Here is a 25,422-nt window from a genome sequence, read left to right on the forward strand (position 1 = left end):
GGCTAACCTGGCAGGTAATAAAAAGGATGGAAACTGTACATATAAAATATTAAGATGGTATTTGTTCTTTCGCACATGTCCGAAAGAACAGATACCATCTTCATATGGTTAAGCCTAACTGGCCTTTGACCTTCTTCTTTTGTGCGGATGCACACGTATTGCCCGAACTCTTACGGACTCGGTAATATTGTCTGCCGCGAGTAACGAGTGTAATGGGAAGGGGCACTACGAGTATAGTGTGTGGACATTAAGTTGGGAATGTGGGTCTCACGAGGAGCGTGCAAGGGATAAGTTCCTGCAGTCGCGCTATCCTCTGTGCCCTCGGGGGTAGGCCGGCACTGTAGCTCAGCGTGTTCGGTCAGAAGGCTGCTTGCCCTCTGTAATAAAAAAAAAAAACTGATTAAAGGAAACAACGATCAACTTGTCCGCCCAGACCAAACGCAACGAACTATATCGAAAAAAAGAAAGATGTATAGAGCGTCTTCCATGTGAGTAGGAGTTCCCAGGTACGAGTCCTGGTCGGGGCACACATTTTCAACTGTCCCCATTGATGTATATCAACCCCTGTCGGCAGCGTAGGGTCTTGATTTAATTATCATTTCATACATATAAAAGACGATCAAGTCCAAGTTGCAAATTGTTACTTTTTGTTCACTCGATGACTAGTTTCTGGCCGAGACCCATTGTAAAATCATCATAACATAGTCGAAAATGGCATTTCCGAAGGTGTCAAAAAATGTGCAATTAACATTTACATTGTACACAGATATCTGTATGTCCTGAAAATGTGCTATTTTCGACTATGCTATGATGATATGAAAATAGGTCTCGGCCAGAAACTAGTCGTCGAATAAACAAAAATTGGAGCGGTTTTTCGTTCTACTGATTAACAAAAGTTGCTGAACCAAGCTACTCTGGCATGCTGGAAGTTCGTTCACCTTTTTCTCGGCTAATTTCGGTTGAAAAGATGTGGAATTCGTTGTGGGACATCGTAGAATATTCCCACTTGAGCCCCCTGTAGTTTTGTGAAGTACCGGCAGGTGGCGGCGCTACACGTAGCCTACAAAATGGCGTCTGTAACGGAGGTACGTTCCAATCAGTGAGCTGTCTCTGAGTTTCTTTCGGTGAAAACCAGAGCATCGCAGATATTGATAGGCGCTTGCAGAATGTCTACAGAGACCTGGCAGTAAACAAAATCACGGTGTGTCGTTGGGCGAGGCGTCTGTCATCAGGTCGCGCAAACGTGTCCGATCTTCCAGGTGCCGGCCGGTCGCACACAGCTGTGACTCCTGCAATGTTGGAACGTGCGGCCACTCTCATTTGAGGTGACAGACGGATCACAATCAAACACCTGGCTGCACAGCTGAGTGTCTGTTGGTAGAGGACCTCACAAAACTTCGCTGGACTGTTTTCCCTCATCCACGCTACAGCTCGGATCTCGCGCCTTCTGATTCCCGTCTGTTTGGCCCAATGAAAGATGCACTCCGGGGAAAAGCAGTACGTGGATGATGGCGTGGTTATTAATGCAGCAAGACGTTGGCTCTGACGTCGACTAGTAGATGGTATAATGCGGGCGTACGGTGGCATAAGTCCGTCACATTGAACGGAGATTATGTTGAAAAATAGGGTTTTGTAACCAAAAGATTGGGGAATAATATGGTGTAGTAGAATCCTCAGTAAAAGCAACCTGTTTTCAGAAAAAAATGTCTTTCATTACTTTTTGAACGCCCCTTCTACAAACCAAGCTGCAAACCAATGAGAAGCACGTGGCAGAAGGTACTTCCCATCGCACCGCCTATTAAGATTTCTTCCTCTTCCATTTGCATGTGGAATGCAGGAACAATGATAGCTTAAATGGCTTCATGCGCATAGTAATTGGTCCAATCTTGGCTCCACTGTCAACCTTTTATTTTGTGAGTCATCGGTCTTCTGACTGGTTTGATGCAGCCCGCCACGTATTTCTCTCTTGAGCCAAGCTCTTCATTTCAGAGAAGCAGCTGCACTTCCATTTCCAAATATTACTTGTATGTATTCCAATCTCAGTTTTCTTCTATAGTTTTTTCCGTTCTGCCGGTCCCAGCATGGAAGTAGTTCCCTGACATTTTCTTCTTGTCATTGTTTTTCATATGTTCCGGTCTTCGCCGATTCTGTGAAGAGCCTTCTCATTCCTTACTTTATCAGTCCGCATAATTTGCCATATTCTTCTACAGCACAACATCTCAAATGCTTCGATTCTCCTCTTTTCCGATTTGCTCATAGTTTATGATCCACTACCATACAATACTGTGCTCCAATCGTATAATCTCAGAAATTTATTCCTCAAATTAAGCCCGTTATTTGATACTAGTAGACTTCTTTTGGTCACGAGTACCCTCTTTGCCTGTGTTCGTCTGTTTTTTATATCCTCATTGCTGTGTCCGTCATGTATTATTTTGCTTCCACGGTAACAGAATTCCTTCGACCACTTCGTGGTCACCGGTTTTAACGTTAAGTTTATCACAAAACTCATTTCTGCTACTCCTCATTACGTTCACCTTTCGTTATTATTCCCTATTATGTTCTCATTAGACTGTTCATTCCATTCAACACATCCTGTAATTTCTCTTCACATTCATTGAGAACAGCAGTGTCATCAGCGAATCTTCTCATTGATATTCTTTCATCCTGAATCTTAATGCCCCTCTTGAAACTTTTTTTCCCGTCATTGCTTCTTCGATGTATAGATTGATCACTGAGGCGAAAACCTGCACCCCTTTTAATCTGTGCTCTTTATTCCTGCTCTTTTAAGTTTTTTCTTGCTCTTGATTCTTTCACATGCTGTATACTATTCGACTTCCCTTTAGCTTACTCCTATTTTCTCAGAATTGCTAACATTTGCACAGTTTTACATTAACGAACGCTTTTGCTAGATCGACAAATCCACTGAAAGAGCCTTGCTTTTCTTTTCCATGCTTCTGTATATTGTACTTGTCAGCAACTTGGATGCATGATATCTCCGCCCGGAGTACCCAGCGCGTTAACTTTCCGCTACTGGAATACGGGGAGACGAACCTAACCCAGTTTAAATCTGGTTCGCGGATTAGCAACAAGGTAATCCAGACAAACTAGATTTGGATTTTAGGCCTTTTCCCACAACGAACTCGGTAAATACCTGGCTGTTGCCAACGATCCGCCTCAGACACTCTCACCGCAAGCATTTAGTAAACCGTTTCCACACGTCGACCTGAGATTACTCTAGACACAGACGGGCAGGATAAACAGCTGCAGTCCTCGGGGAAAAGGGGGGAGGGGGGCGCCTGGGAGGGCATCTGATCAATAAGTTTTACCAACGTTGCCAAAAGTCGTATAACGATGCTGACCCTATAATAGGAACGGGAAATGAAATGGTGAAAGAAGGGGAAGAAGAAGAGCTAGTTGCACGAGGCGTATCTGTTGAGAGGCTAGAAAAACGTGTGGTTCCTGAAGAGGGGCAGCAGCCTTTTCAGTTGTTGCAGGGGCAACAGTCTGGCCTTGTAACATTAACCAAAACGACCTTGCTGTGCTGGTACTGCGAACAGCTGAAAGCAAGGGGAAACTACAGCCGTAATCTTTCCCGAGGGCATGCAGCTTTACTGAATGGTTAAATGATGATAGCGTCCTCTTGGGTAAAATATTCCGGAGGTAAAATAGTCCCCCATTCGGGGACTATTCAGGAGGACGTCGTTATCAGGAGAAAGAAAACTGGCACTATACGTATCGAAGTGTGGAATGTCAGATCCATTAATCGGGAATGTAGGTTAGAAAATTTAAAAAGGGAAATGGATAGGTTAAATACAGATGTAGTGGGAATTAGTGAAGTTCGATGGCAGGAGGAACTAGACTTCTGGTCAGGTGAATGTGGGGTTCTAAATACAAGATCAAATAGGGGTAATGCAGGACAAGGTTTACTAATGAATAAAAAGGTAGGAGTGCGGGTAAGCTACTACGAGCAGCATAGTGAACGCATTATTGTAGCCAAGATACACACGAAGCCCACGCCTACCAAAGTAGCAGTAGTTCATATGCCAACTAGCTCCGCAGATGACGAAGAGATTGATGAAAAGTATGATGTGATAAATGAAATTATTCAGATAATGAAGGGAGACAAAATTTTAATAGTCATGGATGACTGGAATTCGATAGTAGGAAAAGGAAGAGAAGGAAAAGTAGTAGATGAATATTTAATGGGGGTAAGGAATGAAACAGGAAGCCGCCTGGTAGAATTTTGCACAGAGCATAACTTAATCATAGCTAACACTTGATCCAAGAATCATGGAAGAAGGTTGTACACATGGAAGAGGCCTGGAGACACTGAAAGGTTTCAGATAGATTATATAATGGTAAGACAAAGATTTAGGAATGAGGCTTTAAATTGTAAGACATTTCCAGAGGCAGATGTGGACTCTGACCACAACGTATAGGTTGTGAACTGTAGATTAAAACTGTAGAAACTGCAAAAAGGTGGGAATTTAAGGAGATGGGACCTGGATAATTTGACTAAACCAGAGGTTGTACAGAGTTTCAGGGAGAGCATAAGGGAACAATTGACAGGAATGGGGGAAAGAAATACAGTAGAAGAAGAATGGGTAGCTCTGAGGGATGAATAGCGAAGGCAGCAGAGGATCAAGTAGGTAAAAAGATGAGAGCTAGTAGAAATCCTTCGGTAACAGAAGAAATATTGAATTTAATTGGTGAAAGGAGAATAAATAAAAATGCAGTAAATGAAGCGGGTATAAAGGAATACAAACGTCTCAAAAATGAGATCGACAGGAAGTGCAAAATGACTAAGCAGGGATAGCTAGAGGACAAATGTAAGGATGTAGAGGCGCATATCACTAGGGGTAAGATAGATAATGCCTACAGGAAAATTTAAGAGACCTTTGTAGAAAAGAGAAAAACTTATATGAATATCAACAGCTAAGATGAAAACCCAGTTCTAAGCAAAGAAGGGAAAACAGAAAGGTGGAAGGAGTACATAAAGGGTCTGTACAAGGGCGATGTACTTGAGGACAATTTATGGAAATGGAAGAGGATGTAGATGAAGATGAAATGGGAGATATGATACTGCATGAAGAGTTTGACACAACACTGAAAGACCTATGTCAAAACAAGGCCCTGGTAGTAGACAACATTACATTAGAACTACTGATAGTCTTGGGAGAGCCAGTGCTCACAAAACTCTACCATCTGGTGAGCAAGATGTGTGAGAGAGGTGAAATACCCTCAGATTTCAAGAAGAATATAATAATTCCAATCCTGAAGAAAGCAGGTGTCGACAGATGTGAAAATCACCGAACTATCAGTTTAATAAGTGACAGCTGCAAAATATTAACACGAATTCCTTACAGACGAATGGAAAAACTAATAGAAGCTGACCTCTGGGAAGATCAGTTTGCATTCCGTAGAAATGTTGGAACACGTGAGGCAATACTGACCCTACGACTTATCTTAGAAGCTAGATTAAGGAAAGGCAACCTACGTGTCTAGCATTTGTAGACTTAGAGAGAGCTTTTGACATTGTTGACTGGAATGCTCTCTTTGAAATTCTGAAGGTGGCAGGGGTCAAATACAGTGAGCGAAAGGCTATTTACAATTTGTACAGAAACCAGATAGCAGTTAAAAGAGTCGAGGGCATGAAAGGGAAGCAGTGGTTGGGAAGGGAGTAAGACAGGTTTGTAGCCTATCCCTGATGTTATTCAATCTGTGTGTTGAGCAAGCAGTAAAGGAAAGAAAAGAAAAATTCGGAGTAGGAATTAAAATGCATGGAAAAGAAATAAAAACTTTGAGGCTTGCCGATGACATTGTAATTCTGTTAGATATAGCAAAGGACCTGGAAGAGCAGTTGAACGGAATGGACAGTGTCTTGAAAGGAGGATATAAGATGAACATCAACGAAAGTACAACGAGGATAATGGAATGCAGTCGAAATAAATCAGGAGATGCTGAGGGAATTAAACTAGGAAAATAAGACACTTAAAGTAAAAGATGAGTGTTGCTATTTGGGGAGCAAAATAACGGATGATGGCCTAAGTAGAGATTATATAAAATGTAGGCTGGCAACGGCAAGGAAAGCATTTCTGAAGAAGAGAAATTTATTAGCATCGAGTATAGATTTAAGTTACAGGAAGTCATTTCTGAAAGTATGTATATGGACTGTAGCCACATATGGAAGTGAAACATAGACGATTAATAGTTTAGACAAGAAGAGAACAGAAGCTTTCGAAATGTGGCGCTGCAGAAGAATACTGAAGATTAGATTGGTAGATCACATAACTAATGAGTAAGTACTGAATAGAATTGGGGAGAAGAGAAATTTGTGGCACAACTTGACTAGAAGAAGGGATCGGTTGGTAGGGCGTGTTCTGCGGCATCAAGCAATCACCAATTTAGTATTGGAGGGCAGCGTGGCGGGTAAAAATCCTAGAGGGAGAATAGAGATGAATACACTAAGTAGATTCAGAAGGATGTAGGTTGCAGTAAGTACTGGAAGATGAAGAAGCTTGAACAGGATAGAGTAGCATGAAGAGCTGCATCAAACCAGTCTCTGGACTGAAGACCACAACAAAAATAACAACAACATCAGCCCTTGCTCTCTTCAAGAATTTGGTTGTCACTTCCTCCAATGATTTTACAACTTCAGAAGGAGTGGTATCTATTCCTTCTGCCTCTTTGTATCCCAAGTCTTACAAAGCTCAGTTAAGCTCTGTCTGTGTTACCGGATCCCCTATGTATTCCCAATCGACTCCCATTTCTTCTTCAACTATTTCATCAGGCACTTCTTCATTCTTGTAGAGGCCTTCCACGTATCAGCTTTCTTCCATGCGTTTAACAGTTGAATTCTGATGGCACCTTAATGTTGGCGCCTTTGCTTTTAAATTCAACTGAGGTTTCTTTGACACTTCCACATCCTAAATCAGTGCATCAGTGCTTCTGACGACCATTTGTTATTCAGTTTCTTCCAATTTTCCGTGCATCTATTTCGACTCGGCTTCTCTGCACTTCCTGTTTATTTCATTCCCACGTGACTTTTGTTGATGTGTTCGTGTATACCCGTGAACATTTTTCTACTTCCGTGTATTGTCGATCAACCGAAGTATTTCTTGTGTCACCCAAGGTTTTTTCGCACTTCCTTTCCTTTTACGTATGTTTGTCTGTCTAACGTCTCTAATTATCCTTTTCAGATATGTCCATTGTTCTTCAGCTGAACTGTTTTCTGTGGTATTCTTTATCCCAGTACCTCAGCGAACTTCAAATACATATCATCGCGTCTCAGTACTTACGTATCCCATCTCTTTCCACAATCAGTCTACTCGTCATCATTACTAAATTGTGATCCCAATCTATATTATTTGCTTACGCCTTACTGTCGGGTATTTTATTTTCGGAATCTCTATCTCATCACGGTATAATCCAGTTGGAATCTTTCCGTGTCGCCGGGACTTTTCCAAGTATACCTCCTCCTCTTACGATTTTTGGTCAGTGTATTTGCTATTACTACACTGCCGGAAAAAATTAATGCACCTGTAAAGACAACGTTTATTTTGATCCGATGACGGCATGTGCCACATGGGGGACAGCAGGTGGACTGACAGTGGTTTCAACTTCGTCCACCAATAGAAAGCGTAGCAGCATTGACACCAGAGCGTCAACTGCGTTTATCCTTTAACAGTGAATGCTCACAGCCAGGAAGTTCACTGTCAGTGTGGTGCAAACATATGAAGCAAGCAGGCAACCATGCCACAAGACACACTCGTGCTTCCTACAGCAAAGTGAGCGAATTTGAAAGGGATAAAATTGGCCTTCAGAGTGGCGGGATAGTCTTTTTGGAGAATTGCCACACAAGTTGGACGCGCTGAATCTGTTGTGCAACGATGCTGCCATCAGTGGTCACGTGAACGTTCTCACACGCATAGGGGAGCTTCTGGAAGTCCACGCATCACAGACAGCCCCCATGATCGTTGTATAATAAGGCCAACAGTGAAAGATCGTACAGCTACCACAGCACAGATAAGAGGGCTTCTGAGCCATGACCTATCGACATGAACTGTTGTGAACCGGGTATTAACTGTGGGACTAAGGGCATACATACTTCCAGCCCGCCTTCCACTCACGCCACAGCATCGACGTGCACGGCTTGACTAGTGTCGTCAGTGGATCACTTGGAAATTGGAATGGCGCGCCATGGTCTTCAACGATAAAAGTAGATTCTGCCTGCACGCAAGCGCTGGTCGTCTGCTCGTATACGTAGACCTAGTGATCACTGTCTCGTAGACTGCATTCGTCTGGGGTGCGATAAGCTACAACTCTCGTTCATCTTTGGCGTTTCTGGAAGGGGACGCTAACCAGTACGTGCAATGGTAGTAGTAGCTTTATTCATCCGTAGATCTATTTTTACAAGGATATAGGACATATCAAAGTATTTACAAGTATAGACCAATTTAAAATAAGCTAATTCGTGTACACATACATTTACAGACTTCTAGTTAGAGACAATCATTAGATTTACTCCTGGTATACAATACTTTTTTTACAAATAATTTATTACATAATGTAATATGCCACAATGTTCACTCGAACTCACTATCAGTCACTGCACACACTATATACACATTGTTTGATAACACTTCACACACTACACACACGCGCGCGCGCGCACACACACACACACACACACACACACACACACACACACACACACACACACACACTAGTGATCTCTGGGCCATTTTCTGTACCACAACTTCCCATTTGCTATCCTGAAAAACTGAGTCAGCATCCCTCTATAATGATTGAGATGTTGAGCTCAGAAAGAGGAAGAGGTGTTAGTACTGTGCAATGCATAGCTTATAATAATTATTATTATTTATTTGTATAACGTTTTTTTAACAAACCCCTGCTCTGTTTTACGTAAGTAATCCTTCAATGTATAAAATGTATTGCATAACAGGTACTTTTTAGCTGCCTTTTTAAATAAGTGCATTTTTGCAATTGCTTTTATCTCTCTTGGTAATTTATTTTACAGTTTTATTCATTGGTAGAAAATGTTGTTCTGAGATTTATGTTTATTGTTTCTTGGCAAATGTAAGTTGAGTCTAGCTCTTGTTCCATGGTCATGGACAGATGTATTTGTGAAGTAATTACCAATGTTATTTTTTATGTGTGCAACTGACTGGTAAGTGTATTCACATGGAGCATGAGCAGAATGTTGTTAGACCCGTTCTTTTGCCATTCATGCAACAGGTAGATGATATGTTGTTCCAACAGGATAATGCTCTCCCACACTGTCCGTGAAACTCAACGTGCTCTGCAAGATGTGCAGCAACTTCCCTAGCCAGCACGATCTCTGGACCTGTCTTCAATCGAGCATGTGTGGGATATGATGGGACGAGAAGTGACCCGTGAGAATCGTCAACCAACAACTCATGCAAAACTACGTAAAAAGGTCGAGAAAGCATGGAATAACATATCCCAGGTCAGCATTTACCATCTGTAAAATCGACTGGATGTCAGAGTCAGCGCCAGAGTTGCCTCCCATTGAGGCTACACCACGTACTAATATAGGAGTTTCAACATAGGCCGGTACCTAATACCTCAGAACTGCTTGTGTTATTGATCAGTAAATGTTATCATTTCAAGTACTCCATATGCATTGTTGCAACAACAAATCTTGAGTGAATTGGAAACCCCTGAAACGATGTACTAATATTTTTTCAGGCAGCGTAACTGATACTTATTACAGAGCTCAGTCTTTCTTCTCTCTCATTACTAATACGATCCCGCAACTCTGTCTCCTCTTCCTTCCCCTACAGCCACATTCCAGTCCCTAATGATTATTAGATTATCATCTCCCTTTACATACTGAATTAGCCGTTCACTAGCCTTATACACTTTCTCTATCTCTTACTGCTCTACATGTGAACTATTGTTGTCGATGTTGATTTTCCTTCCATCCTGATGTGAATAACCATAGCACTGAACTACTCACAGTAACTCACTCTGTGCCCCGCATTCTTGTACATAACTACTCCTACTTCCGTTATTCCATTTTCTGCTGCTTATACTATTACTCTCTATTCATTTGACCACAAAATGAAACGTGTAATATCCTCAGAAATATCTTTCACAGCTTTTATGTATCTCTTGGTCAGTAGTATAGCCATGCGACCACAGATATTGGCAGGGAAAGGTGCGATGTTGCTGTAAAAGATCCGAACCCTCTCTCCATTTCTATCAAACAATACCAGTAAAATCAGATGTGGTAAAAATCCATAAACTGCAGGTCTATAAAAGACATTTTTAGAAAAAATTTGGAGTGAAATAGCAAAAAAAGTTGTGATGAAGTGTATAGGGAAACCAATGTAAATTCGAAATTCTGTAAACTCACAACATTATTTAAAATGTACTTTTCAGTGACATTTCCAAAATTACCGGTACCCATGTCAGTATAAATGGCTTACAGAAACAAATGGATAACAACAGGTATTAGGAATTCTTCTCAAACCCTTAAGGACCTCGGTTCCATGAAAAAGTGTCATAAGAGCCACAGTGTAAAATTTATATCATAGAAACAGCAAAAAAGTCATTTATTGACAAAATAATACATAAAGCAGAGAATAAAAGCAAGGCAGTCTGGGATGTGAGATATTTCTCATAAAAAATGTCTGCAGTCGGAATAGAGATGGAATACTTAATTGCATCCTGCCTTGGAATACTGATTGTTCTGGGGTGGAAAAATCGCAAAGGATTCAGCGGAGTGGAAATGATTTCGTTTAGTCTTCAGTTCAGATATGATTTGAACAAGCTCCCACTGTAGCTGATCCTTTTTTTTTCTTTATTGTATTTCCAATTCCCCATCAGGGGTGGGCTGGCAGCAGCACAGGAGCTGCTCTCCAACCAAAAGACATTACAAGTAGACAGGAGCACATTTAAAAAAATATAAAGAAGAAAACATGGCAGAACATAAAATCAAAAAAGGCGCAATATAACAGAAGAAGGCATACAAAAAGAGGTGACTGTAAAAATCTAAAAACGTATTGCACACACAAAAAACACACACTGTAAGGATTAAAAGGCCCCAGGCAAAGTACAGTCTGAGCATAAAAAGACGCAGAACGATTAAAACAGTCACGTGATGGACGGTGTAGCACGGAACAATCATGGACTATATACAGGTAGAGCACACAATTAAAACCACATCACTGATGACACTGTAGAACGGCACCAGTCACAACACTAATGCAGCACACTTGATGATGAAGAAAAACCTGGGAGGATCTGCCAAGGGTGGGGAACGAGGGAGAAAGGAAAGCCGGCCGGAGTGGCCGTGCTGTTCTGGCGCTTCAGTCTGGAGCCGAGCGACCGCCACGGTCGCAGGTTCGAGTCCTGCCTCGGGCATGGATGTGTGTGATGTCCTTAGGTTAGTTAGGTTTAATTAGTTCTAAGTTCTAGGCGACTGATGACCTCAGAAGTTAAGTCGCATAGTGTTCAGAGCCATTTTGAGAAGGGGAAAGGAGGTGAGAAGGAGGGGAGAGAAAGGGGGTGCAAAGACTCAGGGGGGAAGGAGGAAAAGAAGCTGCAGGAGAAGGAGGGGAGAGGAAAAGGGGGGCACTGGGGAGGGAGGGGGACGAGGCCAGGCTACAGTTGGTAGGAAGGTTAGATGTCATTGCGAAGTTCAACATCCGGGTGAGGAAGGTGCTGGAAATTGCCCTGATGAAGGAGATGGAGGGTATAGTGGTGGAGAGAGCGAGGGATACAGCACAGTGATAGAGGTGCTGCAACGGAGGGGGGGGGAGGAAAAGGAAGGAGGAAACCAGGGGGTGGGAGGGGATCAAACCTGCGGACAGTATAAAGGATGTGGAGATGTTGGAGGAAAAGGAGGAGGTGGGGGAAGGGAATGAGGTCATACAGGTTTGTGTGGGGGAAGGAAGTTGGATACAGAAGGCAAGGTGGAGCGCCTGGCATTGTAAGATTTGGAGGGTCTTATAAAAGCGGGGGAGGGGGTGGACATCCAGGCGATGCTGGCATAACAGAGGATAGGATGGATGAGGGATTTGTAGGTGTGGAGGATGGTGCAAGGATGCAATCCCCAAGTCTGGACAGACAGGAGTTTCAGGAGGTGGAGTTAGGAATGGGCTTTCTGCTGGTTGGTCAGGAGATGAGGGGTCGAGGTGATGTGATGGTCGAGGGTGAGGCCAAGGTATCTCAGGGTGGGGTGAGCTGGATGGGACGACCATAAATGGTTAGTTAGAAATCATGGAGATGGAAGGAGCGTGTGGTGCAACCTATGATGATTGCCTGGGTTTTGGAGGGGTTGATAAGAAGGAACCACTGGTTACACCAAGTGGTGAACTGGTCAAAGTGGGTTTGGAGGGTGCATTGGGACTGTTGAATGGTTGGGCAGAGCGCCAGGAAGGCAGTGTCATCAGCATACTGGAGGAGGTGGACAGGTGGGGTGGCTTGGGCGTATCAGCAGTTTACAGGAGATAGAGGAGAGGGGAGAGGACAGAGCCCTGGGGGATGCCAGCAATAGGATAAAAGATACGGGAGTTGGTGTTGTGGAGGGTGACATAGGAAGGACGGCGTGAGAGGAAGGAAGCGACCAGACGGACAAAATTGATAGGCAGGGCGTGGGTTTGAAGTTTAAAGAGGAGACTGGGATGCTATACACGGTTGTAGGCAAATTGGAGGTCGAGGGAAACAAAAATGGTGGAGCAATGGGAGTTAAGTTGGAGGGAGAGAAGGTGGACGAGGATAAGGAGTTGGCCTTCGGCGGAGGAGAAGGAGGGTCGGAAGCCACACTGGGTAAGCAGGAGGAGGCGGAGGCGATGGAGGTGGTGATGGATACAGTGGAAGAGGATGGATTCGAAGACCTTACTGAAGACGGAGGTGAGGCAGATGGGATGATAGGAAGAGGTGACAGAAGAGGGTTTGTTGGCTTTGAGGAACAAGGGGATGCGGGAAGTCTTCCACAGGTCGGGGTAGGTAGCTGATCCTATGTGTGTTACTATTACCCTTCCCATTGTGATTGTGATGGAAGCAGGCGTAGAGATCGATGCAGGAGAGTGGTTGGGTGATGATTAGGGATGCCATCCATCCTGATATATTGGGACCATCACCGTGATAGACCTTCTTGTCCCGACATTCCGACAAGACCCAAATTTGTCCGATTTTGCAAAATACTGTTACGAGCTTGGCTCAAGTGATGAAGTAACGCCATCTATTAGCGCAACATATAAATGCAGCCTCAGTTAGTTTTACTTATGTCAACATGTTTACGGTGACAAGATTGTCTGACAGATGGAGTTGCATATTGCGTGTCCTGTATCGACGACGCAAGCACCTTCTAGATCTAGCACCATCATTCGAGAATATACTAGACTTCTTCAGTAGTAAGGGGCTCGAACTATTTAAGCAGCGCCAAGCGGAAGAATTGGGCAGTTCCACTTTAATAGCGATCTGATAAGATGATTCTTTCTAAACGTAATACGAACAACGAGTGCAAGTTAATAATGCGGGTATATAGGGTGCGAAGTGTATATTGATGTGTATTTTGATGACTGAAGTGTTAATTGTGGACTGTTTAAATAGCTTACGAAAATGCCTAAGGATGGAAAGAGAAAGTGTCACTTTTCGGATGATTACACCAAAAGAGCGGTCTTTTTCCTAGAAAGGACACACGGATCAAGAAGCTTTGTGTCAGATTTGTAGCTGTTTCATCTCAGTAATTCACGGAGATAAGGCAGATGTGAGGTACCACATTTCTACGAAGAATCATACAAACAGATTCGCCGTAGCATCAGCATCGAGTCTGGTTCTACATTCATCATTAAAGAAGATACCCAGGAAGAATTGCTCGTTGCTGCTGCAGAACTAACAACAGCTTGCAATGTTGTCAAACATCAGCAGTCTTTCGGTTCTCTTGACTTTACCGTAAAACTGAACGCCGCACTGTATCCTGACTCCAAAAATCGCCGCAAAGCAGTCTACAGCCAGGACCAAAGCTACAGCGATTGTTAAAAATATTCTCACACCACACTCCGTGTCCGAATGCATGAAACAACTGTAATAAGTTTCATTTTACGGCATAGACACCGACGCAACGAACCACAAGGCTGAAAAGATGTTTCATTTAGTCATTCATGACTTTACTGAAGCTGTCGGAATCCAACAGCAGCTGTTGAAGTTTGATTCGCTGAATAACGAAACATCGGAAACAACTGCAAAGTTATATCTAGACACTTTAAGACAACTGCAAATTCCATTAGATAAATTAATCGTTTTTGTGGAGACAATACCAATGCAGAACCAACAAAAATATGTAAGGAGTGGGATGCCCTGCCCTTATTCTCCACAATACTATATCGAGCGCTGCTGGAGTTTTAACTGTCGACATTAAAATAATCGTCATGGAAATATTTAATTATTTTGCAATATACGCTGTAAGGACAGAGAAAATGGAAGAGTTCTGCTTATACGCTGATGTCAATCATCACATCCTTCTGTCTCACTCTAAAACAAGATAGCTGTCGTTAATGTCCGCAATTGAGAGAATTCTTAAGCTTTGGATTCCATTAAAACTATTTTTTGACGCCGAATGCAGGCCACCTAAAATAATTTCAAAATTGTTCAGTAACCCGATCAGTGAAATTTGCGTCATGTTTCTGCAGCCAAACTTGCTTCTTTTTGAATAAAAATATAAAAAGCGTGGGGAAGAGTAAAGTCTCGATATTTGGTATAAGAAATATATTAACCGAACCTCAAAACTATCTGAATGAAAGGAACACTGCCAGTTTTATTGGTATGCGAATCAAGATGGGTATGAATAAATTAAAAAATGAGAACCCCTACCAAGAAATAATTTGATTTCGAGGTTTCAGGAAGAGACGATGGCTTTCTATACCACAGCATTTGATTATTTAGAGAAATAGCTTATTTCTTTCAGTAAATATCAGTTACTTGATTGCATGACACTATCTCACTCAGCCCTTGTGAGGCAAACTGAGGACCTACTTGATCGAGAAGTAGCGGCTCCGGTCTCGTAAACTGCCATACGGCCGGGAGAGCGGCGTGCTGACCATATGCCCCTCCATATCAGCATCCAGTGACGCCTGTGGGCTGAGGATGACACGGCGACCGGTCGGTCCCGTTGGGCCATCCAAGGCCTGTTTAGAAGGAGAGGAGGGATGACACTATCTGAAACCACAGATTGGGGGTTGAATGAAAACAGTATTATATACCTGACTAAAATGGCGTGTAAAGTTCAGGCGACAATTGTTTTCAGGAATATCCATACTTTAAGAGCTGTTTAGAAACCAAGCGTGACTCGGAAGACTGGAAATCTAAGCACTCCCTGGAAGAAAGGTGGATTTAATTTTTTAAGGAAATTCCTGAACGCAAATGCCAACTCCTCCTAAATTATGCTAGTATTTGTTTTCTATTCCTGAACATAATGCCTTTTTAGAACGAATATTTTCACTGATGTCGGCCCACTGGACTGATGAAAGAGATCGACTGCTGCCAGAAACCGGGGAATCAACCGTAAAGTGCCAGTTTAACTACAAGATGAGTTGCATGGAGTTTTATAAATGCGTAAAAGGGTTTAAAAGACTTGCTGAAAAAGGCGAAATCTTCCTAAATAATGGTGTATCAACTACTTCTGCCGCAACAGGTTCCATGTAATTGCGTTCTAAATAAAAAGTAATTATATTAAATAAATTTTTTACTTCATTTCTTCACTCTCATCCCAGAGTGCCCCGACGAGGTCCCAGATAGATATGGCAACCTTAGGGACGGTTGACTGTGTTAATATGCAGTCCAGCGTGGTGAAGTATATCGTAGGACACAGCAAGAACAATCACACAACGAATAATAAACAATTTAGACTGTAAGTTCTAACGGTAAATTTGTGTATTTGCATACGATAGCACGTTGGTGGTGCGTAATAGGCACATTATCGAATTTACGCTTCCCAGCGGAATTAGTTTGCTGAAACATACATCAAACTTGTACAGACAATCAGTGACACTTAAAAGTACACATTCAATAAATAGTAAGTCAAAATGGTTCAAATGGCTCTGAGCACTATGCGACTTAACTGCTGAGGTCATCAGTCGCCTAGAACTTAGAACTACTTAAACCTAACTAACCTAAGGACATCACACACATCCATGCCCTAGGCAGGATTCGAACCTGCGACCGTAGCGGTCTCGCGGTTCCAAAGTGTAGCGCCTAGAACCGCACGGCCACTCCGGCCGGCAATAGTAAGTCATTTTACTTCAATATCAAGCTTATTATTTATAATTAACTTAAATACATAAATATGGCGTTCTTCGAAGAATCTAGGCAGAAGAAGTAGGAAGTAACTAAGGCCCTAATGATCTTTCTTTTTTCATATGAAAGAAGAAAGAAATTAATCCATCGTCCTTAATACATCGGGATAAAAGATATTCATTTATATCTGTGCCTAATGCTTAATTAAAGACAAAATTTGATGTATTACGTATGTCATTCAACAGCAAACAGGCAGAGACGAACAAAAGCATAACATTCTGATAAGGGAGCAGGATGAAGTAATAAATTACCCACATCCCCTAGAAAACTATCTGAATGCGCATTTCTCAAGTACTGCAGAGCAAGTGCAATAAAATCCTCAAAAATACGAGTAAATATAACACCTGTAGACGCTTATGCACTTAGTATAATGTTGTTACTACCAAACATAGAGCGTAAAGTCAGTAAAACTGCGCAGAATCCAAAAATAAAATGCCAGTAGAGTTAGACTTAGTACCAATGTGTGTGCTGAAACATTGCATAAAGAGTATATAGGCCCTGTTAACAAACGTGTTATATGTCATTCAAATCAGGGCATCTAAACCTGCAAGACTAGTACCTGTGCGAGCGCTAGGTAATGCAGAAGACATGGAAAACTACTAACCCATTTTCATGCTATCATCATTCTCGGAAGTAACAGAATCAATTCATCAAAGATAGGTTAATGAATAATTTAAGTAAATACATCGTACTAAGTGCATAACAGTTTGGTTTCCAAAGTGGTAGAAGAACAGAAGCAGCAATAGTATAAGGCATAGTCAAATGAAATCGAGGCAGCTGTACAAAATAAGTGAACTGTTTATTATCTCAAAATTAATCGCGATAAATATTAATGCCTTTATACCACTGTGAGACAAGACGGTCAATGCCTTTATAGAAAAATGTTTGCGGATGCCAACGGAACCATAACTGTACCCAGGCGTGCACCTTGTAACGTAAATGTTACACTGACGTCCCAGATCAAATGTTAAATGAAAAACACGAAATATTGTGTTTTAGAATTAACTGACTTGGTTAACAATTCTGTGACTGTGAATTTTAAATATTTTATGTGAGCCAGTCTTATTCACACTGTTGCATCGGACTTCGTGATAAAAAAATAAAACAACAAGCAGGTTCTACATAATTGATGCAATTATTATTTATCTCTCTAACATGGTCGTAATGGAGGCTGAACTAATTACGTCAGCCCGGATAATTCTGGGTGCGAAAGAAACTTACCGACATTCCCAAAGTATGAGCTGTTAAAATACAAATATATCTTCAGTGACAGGGAAGCAAATAAGCACTATACAGCGTATCTATTTGATCGTACTTATCATTATTCTCCAAAACGATAATTTACATAATTACACACATCCGTATAGGCAGAGACTAGGAGGAAAACGTGAACGTAGCAGGACAAAAACAGGAAGATATTTCCAGAGTTATTAACACTCTGAGCTTACATATTATCCAAATCTCTTTTATCATAAAAGAAAATATTAATTGACCTCTTAAAATTAAGTCACTATTTCAACATTGTGCAGGATCAGTTGAGTTTAGTGAAATTAAACTTCTAATTGTTGTTGTTTATAGGTTCCCTAACTCTGACTTCAGAGCATTTCTACTCAAGCTAGAGAGGGCTCTTGATTCACTTTGTAGGAAGTACCAGAAATTAGTTGTAGCTGGTGACTTCGATACAAATTTTGTGTATGATGGTGTAAGGAAAAGGACGTTGGTAGATCTCCTAAATACATATGATCTCATGCAGACTGTGTTTTTTTCAACTAGGGTGCAGGGGAACCGTAGCACTGCCATAGACAATATTTTTATTCATTCTTCATTACTAGATAGGCATTCTGTTAGTAAAAGCGTGAATGGCCTTTCAGACCATGATGCACAAATTTTAACACTAAAAGGTTTTTTTGAATCAAGCATATGTCACATGTAATTACAAACTATGTAGGAAAGTTAATCCAACAGCAATAGAGAGTTTTTTAAGCCTTGTCAAGGAACAAGAGTGGCAGGATGTTTATAGTGCTGATAACATAGATGATAAATATAATGCTTTCCTTAACACATTTCTGACGCACTTTGCGAGTTGCTTTCCATTAGAACGTCCTAAACGAAGTACTAGCTGTAATAGGCAGCCCGGGTGGATGACTAGTGGGATATCATGTAGAACAAAGCGGGAATTATATCAGAATGTTAGAAGTAGTCACAATCAAGCTACAGTAGCCCATTACAAACGTTATTGTAAGGTGTTTAAAAATGTTATTAGGAAGGCAAAGAGTATACGGTATGCAAGTATAGTAGCTAATTCACAGGATAAAATTAAAACCATATGGTCAGTTGTGAAGGAAGTGCCTCGTCAGCAGCACAATGTTGATGATATAAAGTCAGTTCACAGTAAAAGTATTTCTGTTACTGGAAATCAGATATATGTACAGTATTTAATAATCACTTTCTGAATATTGCTGGCGAATTAAATAAAAATTTAGCTTCTACAGGGAATCATATAACTCTCTTTCTGAGATTGATGTCTGAAATACTCCTCTGTGATACAGACAAGGGGAAGATTGAGTCAATAATTAAATCACTGAAGACTAAGAACTCTCATGGTTGTGATGGAGTGTCTAGCAGAAAAATAAGTTACTGTGCTGCACATGTTAGCCCTGTATTTAGCCATATTTGTAATTTTTCCTTTAGGAATGGTCAGTTTCCTGAACGATTAAAGTACTCAGTAGTAAAGTCGCTTTATAAAAAGGGAGAAAGGGATGATGTAGACAATTTTAGACCTATTTCTATGCCATCAGTGTTTGCAATCGGCTGTGTGTGTAAGGACGATCGATCATGCTTTTCTATCAGATGTACAGTTCGGTTTTAGAAGTCGCTTAACAACTGAAAATGCTGTATTCTCTTTTTTCTGTGTACCGGATGGGTTAAACAAAAGGTTTCGAACGCTAAGCATATGTTTTATTTAACTAAGGCGTTTGATTGTTTTGATCACAAAATATTGCTCCAGAAGTTGGTCCATTACAGGATACAGGGAGTAGCTCACAATTAGTTCACCTCTTACTTTAGCAACAGACAGCAAAAAAGCATTATTCACAATGTTGAGAATGGCTGTGATGTGGGGTCTGAGTGGGGTACGGTCAAGTGGCGGTGTCCCAGGGATCAGTGTTGGGACAACTCCTATTCCTTATTTATATAAGTTATATGCACTATAGTATTACAGGTAACTCTAAAATATTTCTGTTTGCTGATGACACTAGCCTGGTAGCAAAGGATGTTGTGTGCAACACTGGCTCGGTTTCAAATAATGCAGTTCATGACCTAAGTTCATGGCTTGTAGAAAATAACCTAACGCTAAATCACAATAAGACTCGGTTTTTACAGTTACTAACACAAGATTCAACAAAACCTGACGTGTTAATTTCAGAGAACGGGCATATGATTAGTGAAACTGAACAGTTCAAATTTCTAGGTGTTCAGTTAGATAGTAAACTGTCGTGGAAAGCCCACGTTCAGGATCTTGTTCAATGACTTAATGTTGCCATTTTTACCGTTCGAACGGTATCTGAACTGAATGATCGTTCGACACGAAAATTAGTCTACTTTGCTTATTGTCATTCGCTTGTGTCGTATTATATTCTAAAAAGATATTTTTGGCTCAAAAACGGGTGGTTCGAGCAATAAGTGGTATTTTGACAATGGCCTCTCAATATAAATATTCCTTAGTGTCATTTCTTATTAACAATATTAGCTTATTCCCAAGAATAAGCACCTTTCACTCAGTGAATACTCGGCAGAAATCAAACCTGCATTTGGATCGGACTTCCTTAACTCTTGTGCAGAAAGGTGTGCAGTATATTGCTGCATCCATTTTCAGTAAGCTACCACTAGAATTCAAAATCCTTAGCACTAATGCACGCGCTTTCAAATCGAAACTGAAGAGTTTCCTCATGGGTCACTCTTTTTACTCTGTCGAGGAGTTCCTTGAAAAAGTAAGCTGATTCTTGTTGTATTGTTGACTGCGTTTAATTAAACTAATGGATTGACTTTTTTGGGTTCATAAACATTTTATTTTTATCTGTTATTACTTTTATGCTGTAATTTCATGTACTGGCACGTTCCATGACCTTGGAGATTTGCTCCTCAATTTAGTCCTACGTAACTTGATGCGTAAATAAAAATAAAAATCAACAATTGTTTCTCTACAATGCCCCATTGATTGAGACATGAAAAGGGTCACATTTTCGTGACGAAATCAACTGTAACTACTTTTCACTGTTAAAATGCTCATAGATGATAAATATATAGTAGAAAATGTGATATACAAAAGCTTGTTCGTCCCAAATGACAAGTTATTTAGAGCTTTGGGTCATAATGTTACGTTCGGGGGCTTAATTGATTATTGACCCACATACAGGCAGAAGGATAGCAGAAAAACCCCGAGAATAAAAACTGTGGCGGGACATTCAGACCTTTCTCAGTTCTTGTAAATATTCAGGTTTGGGCTAAATCAGTTCATACAAATGTTCAGTCATGGGATTAAGCTAAATCTTTTACGATGTCCTTCGTTAACCCACACACTGTACATAGATAAAGCTTCCAGCAAATTTAGTTTTTTAATTTCACCAAAAGGTTTTGAATTTTCAAAACTGATCTCGGTCACATAATTATCACTAGAAAAAAGTTTTGTTATCCATTTAATTTCTGTGAACACTCATTACATAGCACAAGTGTACAGATTATTGTCTCTTTACCATAGTTTCTTTCTTTATTTTAGATAAAATGGCAATCTCTTTTACTTACGTCAGTTTCAATTGGAAGGAACTGATGATGACTGCGTTGCCGACGACGGACAGGACTTGGACTGCAAAGTCGGTTGCACGACTGCCCAGGACTCATCAGCAGAATCCAGAACCCTCCAGGAAAGGTTTACAGAATCTGTGGACAGGTGTTTTCCAGGCCACTCGGGATAGAATTCCAGGAGGTTATGGTGTCGTCTATATTTGGCGCATTACCTGAAAGTATATACAGATAGTTGCACACATAAAGTACTTTATACATGATTGGGCCTCACTAACTGCTGATCTAAATTCTAATCAACTAAAAATCTCAATTTATAATTATTTTCACATTTATTATTGTCTTTTCTTGTGTGGTGAGGACATACATATTTAACTAAGTGGTAATACTTCCTGTTTTTATGTTATTCAGACAGGATCACATTTTGATGTTTATAATGTCCTCGTCGAAGGCCAGACAGTGCCACTCGTTCATCTACAAAGAAGTAATTTCGATAGCTTTCAATACTGAAAGTAGCATGTAACAGGGGCTGGGACACGCATATACCACTCTTAACCACAGTAGACAAAAAATAATCTCCACCACGACATTTACCGAATAAAATCAAATTGCTTGACACCCAAACAAGAAATTCAGTGGTATACTTTACTTGGTTATCTATTCGTAAAAAATAAGCAGAAAAGATGAACTAAAGTTACTCTAATAGGAAATTAACACCAAGTGTTTCAAAGCCACCACCCTTTCCTTTTACTCATTGGAATAGCAAATAGTAATTCATTAATGTTCTCTTACTATCTACAAAACTATCTACATGCATATTTACAAATATCCAGATTAGAGAAATCTAAGTATTATATGCTTCTCTAATTTTGTACTTTTTTCTAAGTTTCTGGAGCAGTATTATTAGGACTTAGTACATCACATAAACTTCAAAAATTACAGGTGGGTATTGTCTTTAACTCGTCAAGAATAATTTTGTCATTTTATAACTGAAAGCAATGAATCAAATTCTCATTCACTATTATTTCCAAGATTACGTGCTAGATAAGTCAGTGTAAATGTTGCTCCATCAGATCATTACAGAATTCTGAGTTTAGATTACTATATTGTCATTCCAGTTTTCTTCTCGATCCTTATAGTCTCCTCCTACTGACTACCATACCGCTTGCTTTCAGTGATTGCAATGCTTGAGGTGCTTCTCTCATTTTGATCACACACACACACCCATATATATATATATATATATATATATATATATATATATATATATATATACAGGGTTATTACAAATGATTGGGCCGGCCGAAGTGGCCGTGCGGTTAAAGGCACTGCAGCCTGGAACCGCAAGACCGCTACGGTCGCAGGTTCGAATCCTGCCTCGGGCATGGATGTTTGTGATGTCCTTAGGTTAGTTAGGTTGAACTAGTTCTAAGTTCTAGGGGACTAATGACCTCAGCAGTTGAGTCCCATTGTGCTCAGAGCCATTTTACAAATGATTGAAGCGATTTCACAGATCTACAATAACTTTATTATTTGAGATATTTTCACAATGCTTTGCATACACATACAAAAACTCAAAAAGTTTTTTTAGGCATTCACAAATGTTCGATATGTGCCCCTTTAGTGTTTCGGCAGACATCAAGCCGATAATCAAGTTCCTCCCACACTCGGCGCAGCATGTCCCCATCAATGAGCTCGCAGTTCTGGCACGTTTCTTGGTAGAGGAGGTTTAAACACTGAATCTTCCACATAACCCCACAGAAAGAAATCGCATGGGGTTAAGTTGGGAGAGCGTGGAGGCCATGACATAAATTGCTGATCATGATCTCCACCACGACTGACCCATCGGTTTTCCAATCTCCTGTTTAAGAAATGCCGAACATCGTGATGGAAGTGCGGTGGAGCACCATCCTGTTGAAAGATGAAGTCGGCGCTGTCGGTCTCCAGTTGTGGCATGAGCCAATTTTCCAGCATGTCCAGATACACGTGTCCTGTAACGTTTTTTTCGCAGAAGAAAAAGGGGCCATAAACTTTAAACCGTGAGATTGCACAAAACACGTTAACTTTTGGTGAATTGCGAATTTGCTGCACGAATGCGTGAGGATTCTCTACCGCCCAGATTCGCACATTGTGTCTGTTCACTTCACCATTAAGAAAAAATGTTGCTTCATCACTGAAAACAAGTTTCGCACTGAACGCATCCTCTTCACATGAGCTGTTGCAACCGCGCCGAAAATTCAAAGCGTTTGACTTTGTCATCGGGTGTCTGGGCTTGTAGCAATTGTAAATGGCAAGGCTTCTGCTTTAGCCTTTTCCGTAAGATTTTCCAAACCGTCGGCTGTGGTACGTTTAGCTCCCTGCTTGCTTTATTCGTCGACTTCCGCGGGCTACGCGTGAAACTTGCCCGCACGCGTTCAACCGTTTCTTCGCTCACTGCTGGCCGACCCGTTGATTTCCCCTTACAGAGGCATCCAGAAGCTTTAAACTGCGCATACCATATCCGAATGGAGTTAGCAGTTGGTGGATCTTTGTTGAACTTCGTCCTGAAGTGTAGTTGCACTCTTATGACTGACTGATGTGAGCGCATTTCAAGCACGACATACGCTTTCTCGGCTTCTGTCGCCATTTTGTCTCACTGCGCTCTCGAGTGCTCTGGCGACAGAAACCTGAAGTGCGGCTTCAGCCGAACAAAACTTTATGAGTTTTTCTACGTATCTGTAGTGTGTCGTGACCATATGTCAATGAATGGAGCTACAGTGAATTTATGAAATCGCTTCAATCATTTGTAATAGCCCTATATATATATATGGTAGTTCAAGGTAAATAATAAGGCACAGTCATTGCTCCTTTCAAATATCTCTAGAGTTTACATCACGTCACATGAGGTAGTCACCTCTTTACCAAGAAAGAATTACCTAAATGATTTACCAATTTGTTGTTCATCAGTTATATTACTTTTGCTAGATATAGTTCATTAACTTTGCAACTATGTTCTGGGAAAAATATTCTCCATTACATCATATAAAAAGAATGCTTTCATATTACACCTATGAATGAATATTGCTTGAAGTTCTACACTCAAAGCTTCAGGTCAAAGTACACATACTTATTCCAGTATTCAGCACAGTTAAGCTTCGGGTTTTTCTGGAGTGTTGGCACAGGTATAATAATTTGATTGATTGCTCTAGCGTCCAACACCAGGTGTACCTTCTCACCCTATTTAGATGTGGCTAGAAGTGAATTAGTGTATTAAAATTTGGAGATACTGAAGGTTCAGTGACTCGCCATTCCAACATATGTCTAATTCCTTGGTTGACTGCTTCCCATTTTGACAACAGAATGGAGTGCGTTTTCTTACAGTACTTTTCATGCGGTTTGACTTCATTATGGTGTTGACAGGCATTCATCACACATGGCTTACTATCAGACACGTGGACATATCTTAACAGTATCTCTTTAAGTCCTTCTTGCTGCTGTCGAGAAATTCCGGTTGTTTCTAATATTTTAATAGTACATCATTACTATCCTCATATGTTGGCCATCATGTTCATAGAGATTATTCATTAGCAACATTTTATTTTTATAAACCTTATCTTTATCCTTTGACAAAATTTGTCACGGCATCCGCTTATGTTAACGAAGTCAACGGCACTCTGTTTCCCTCTATTTGCAAGTGCACTTTCCATACTGAAGATCAGTTCTGGCATTTCTTACTCGAAGAAACTCGCGACATCTTTCTATGAGTCCCTCTAACACGAGAAAATTACACTCCATCACCATATTTCCTACATTCACATCTACCTGAATTTGCACATTTCTGGGTTTCGACTTACCAGCTACAGAACTAATTATTCTGCAATTGTTTACAGAGTAGGTAGGTTACTTTTTAACATTGCTGATTTCATTGAACAGTGTTCGGGAGATAGCATTAAACATAGCTCCAGTATCAAGTAGAATAGTAGTTTGGATAGTTCTTATAATACCAGATATGCAAGCATATACGGTTTCTTCCACTCCCTCTGAACATTTGTGGTAACGATCTAAACCTCATCACGAATATCAGTATTGTCATTATATTTCAACAGGTTACTTGTTGGATTTAAATTACTCGCCAGGATAGCCGAGAGCGGTAATGCGCTGCTTCATAGACTCGGGTAGGCAGGCCAGCCCCAGATCGAATCCACCTGGCGGATTAACGAACAGCCTGGATGTGGTTTTTAGGCGGTTTTCCACATCCTGCCTCAGTTACACGACTCGCAGACATATGAAAACGATCGC

This window comes from Schistocerca serialis, chromosome 4 (genome assembly GCF_023864345.2).
Source record: "Schistocerca serialis cubense isolate TAMUIC-IGC-003099 chromosome 4, iqSchSeri2.2, whole genome shotgun sequence".
Taxonomy (NCBI): Eukaryota; Metazoa; Arthropoda; class Insecta; order Orthoptera; family Acrididae; genus Schistocerca; species Schistocerca serialis.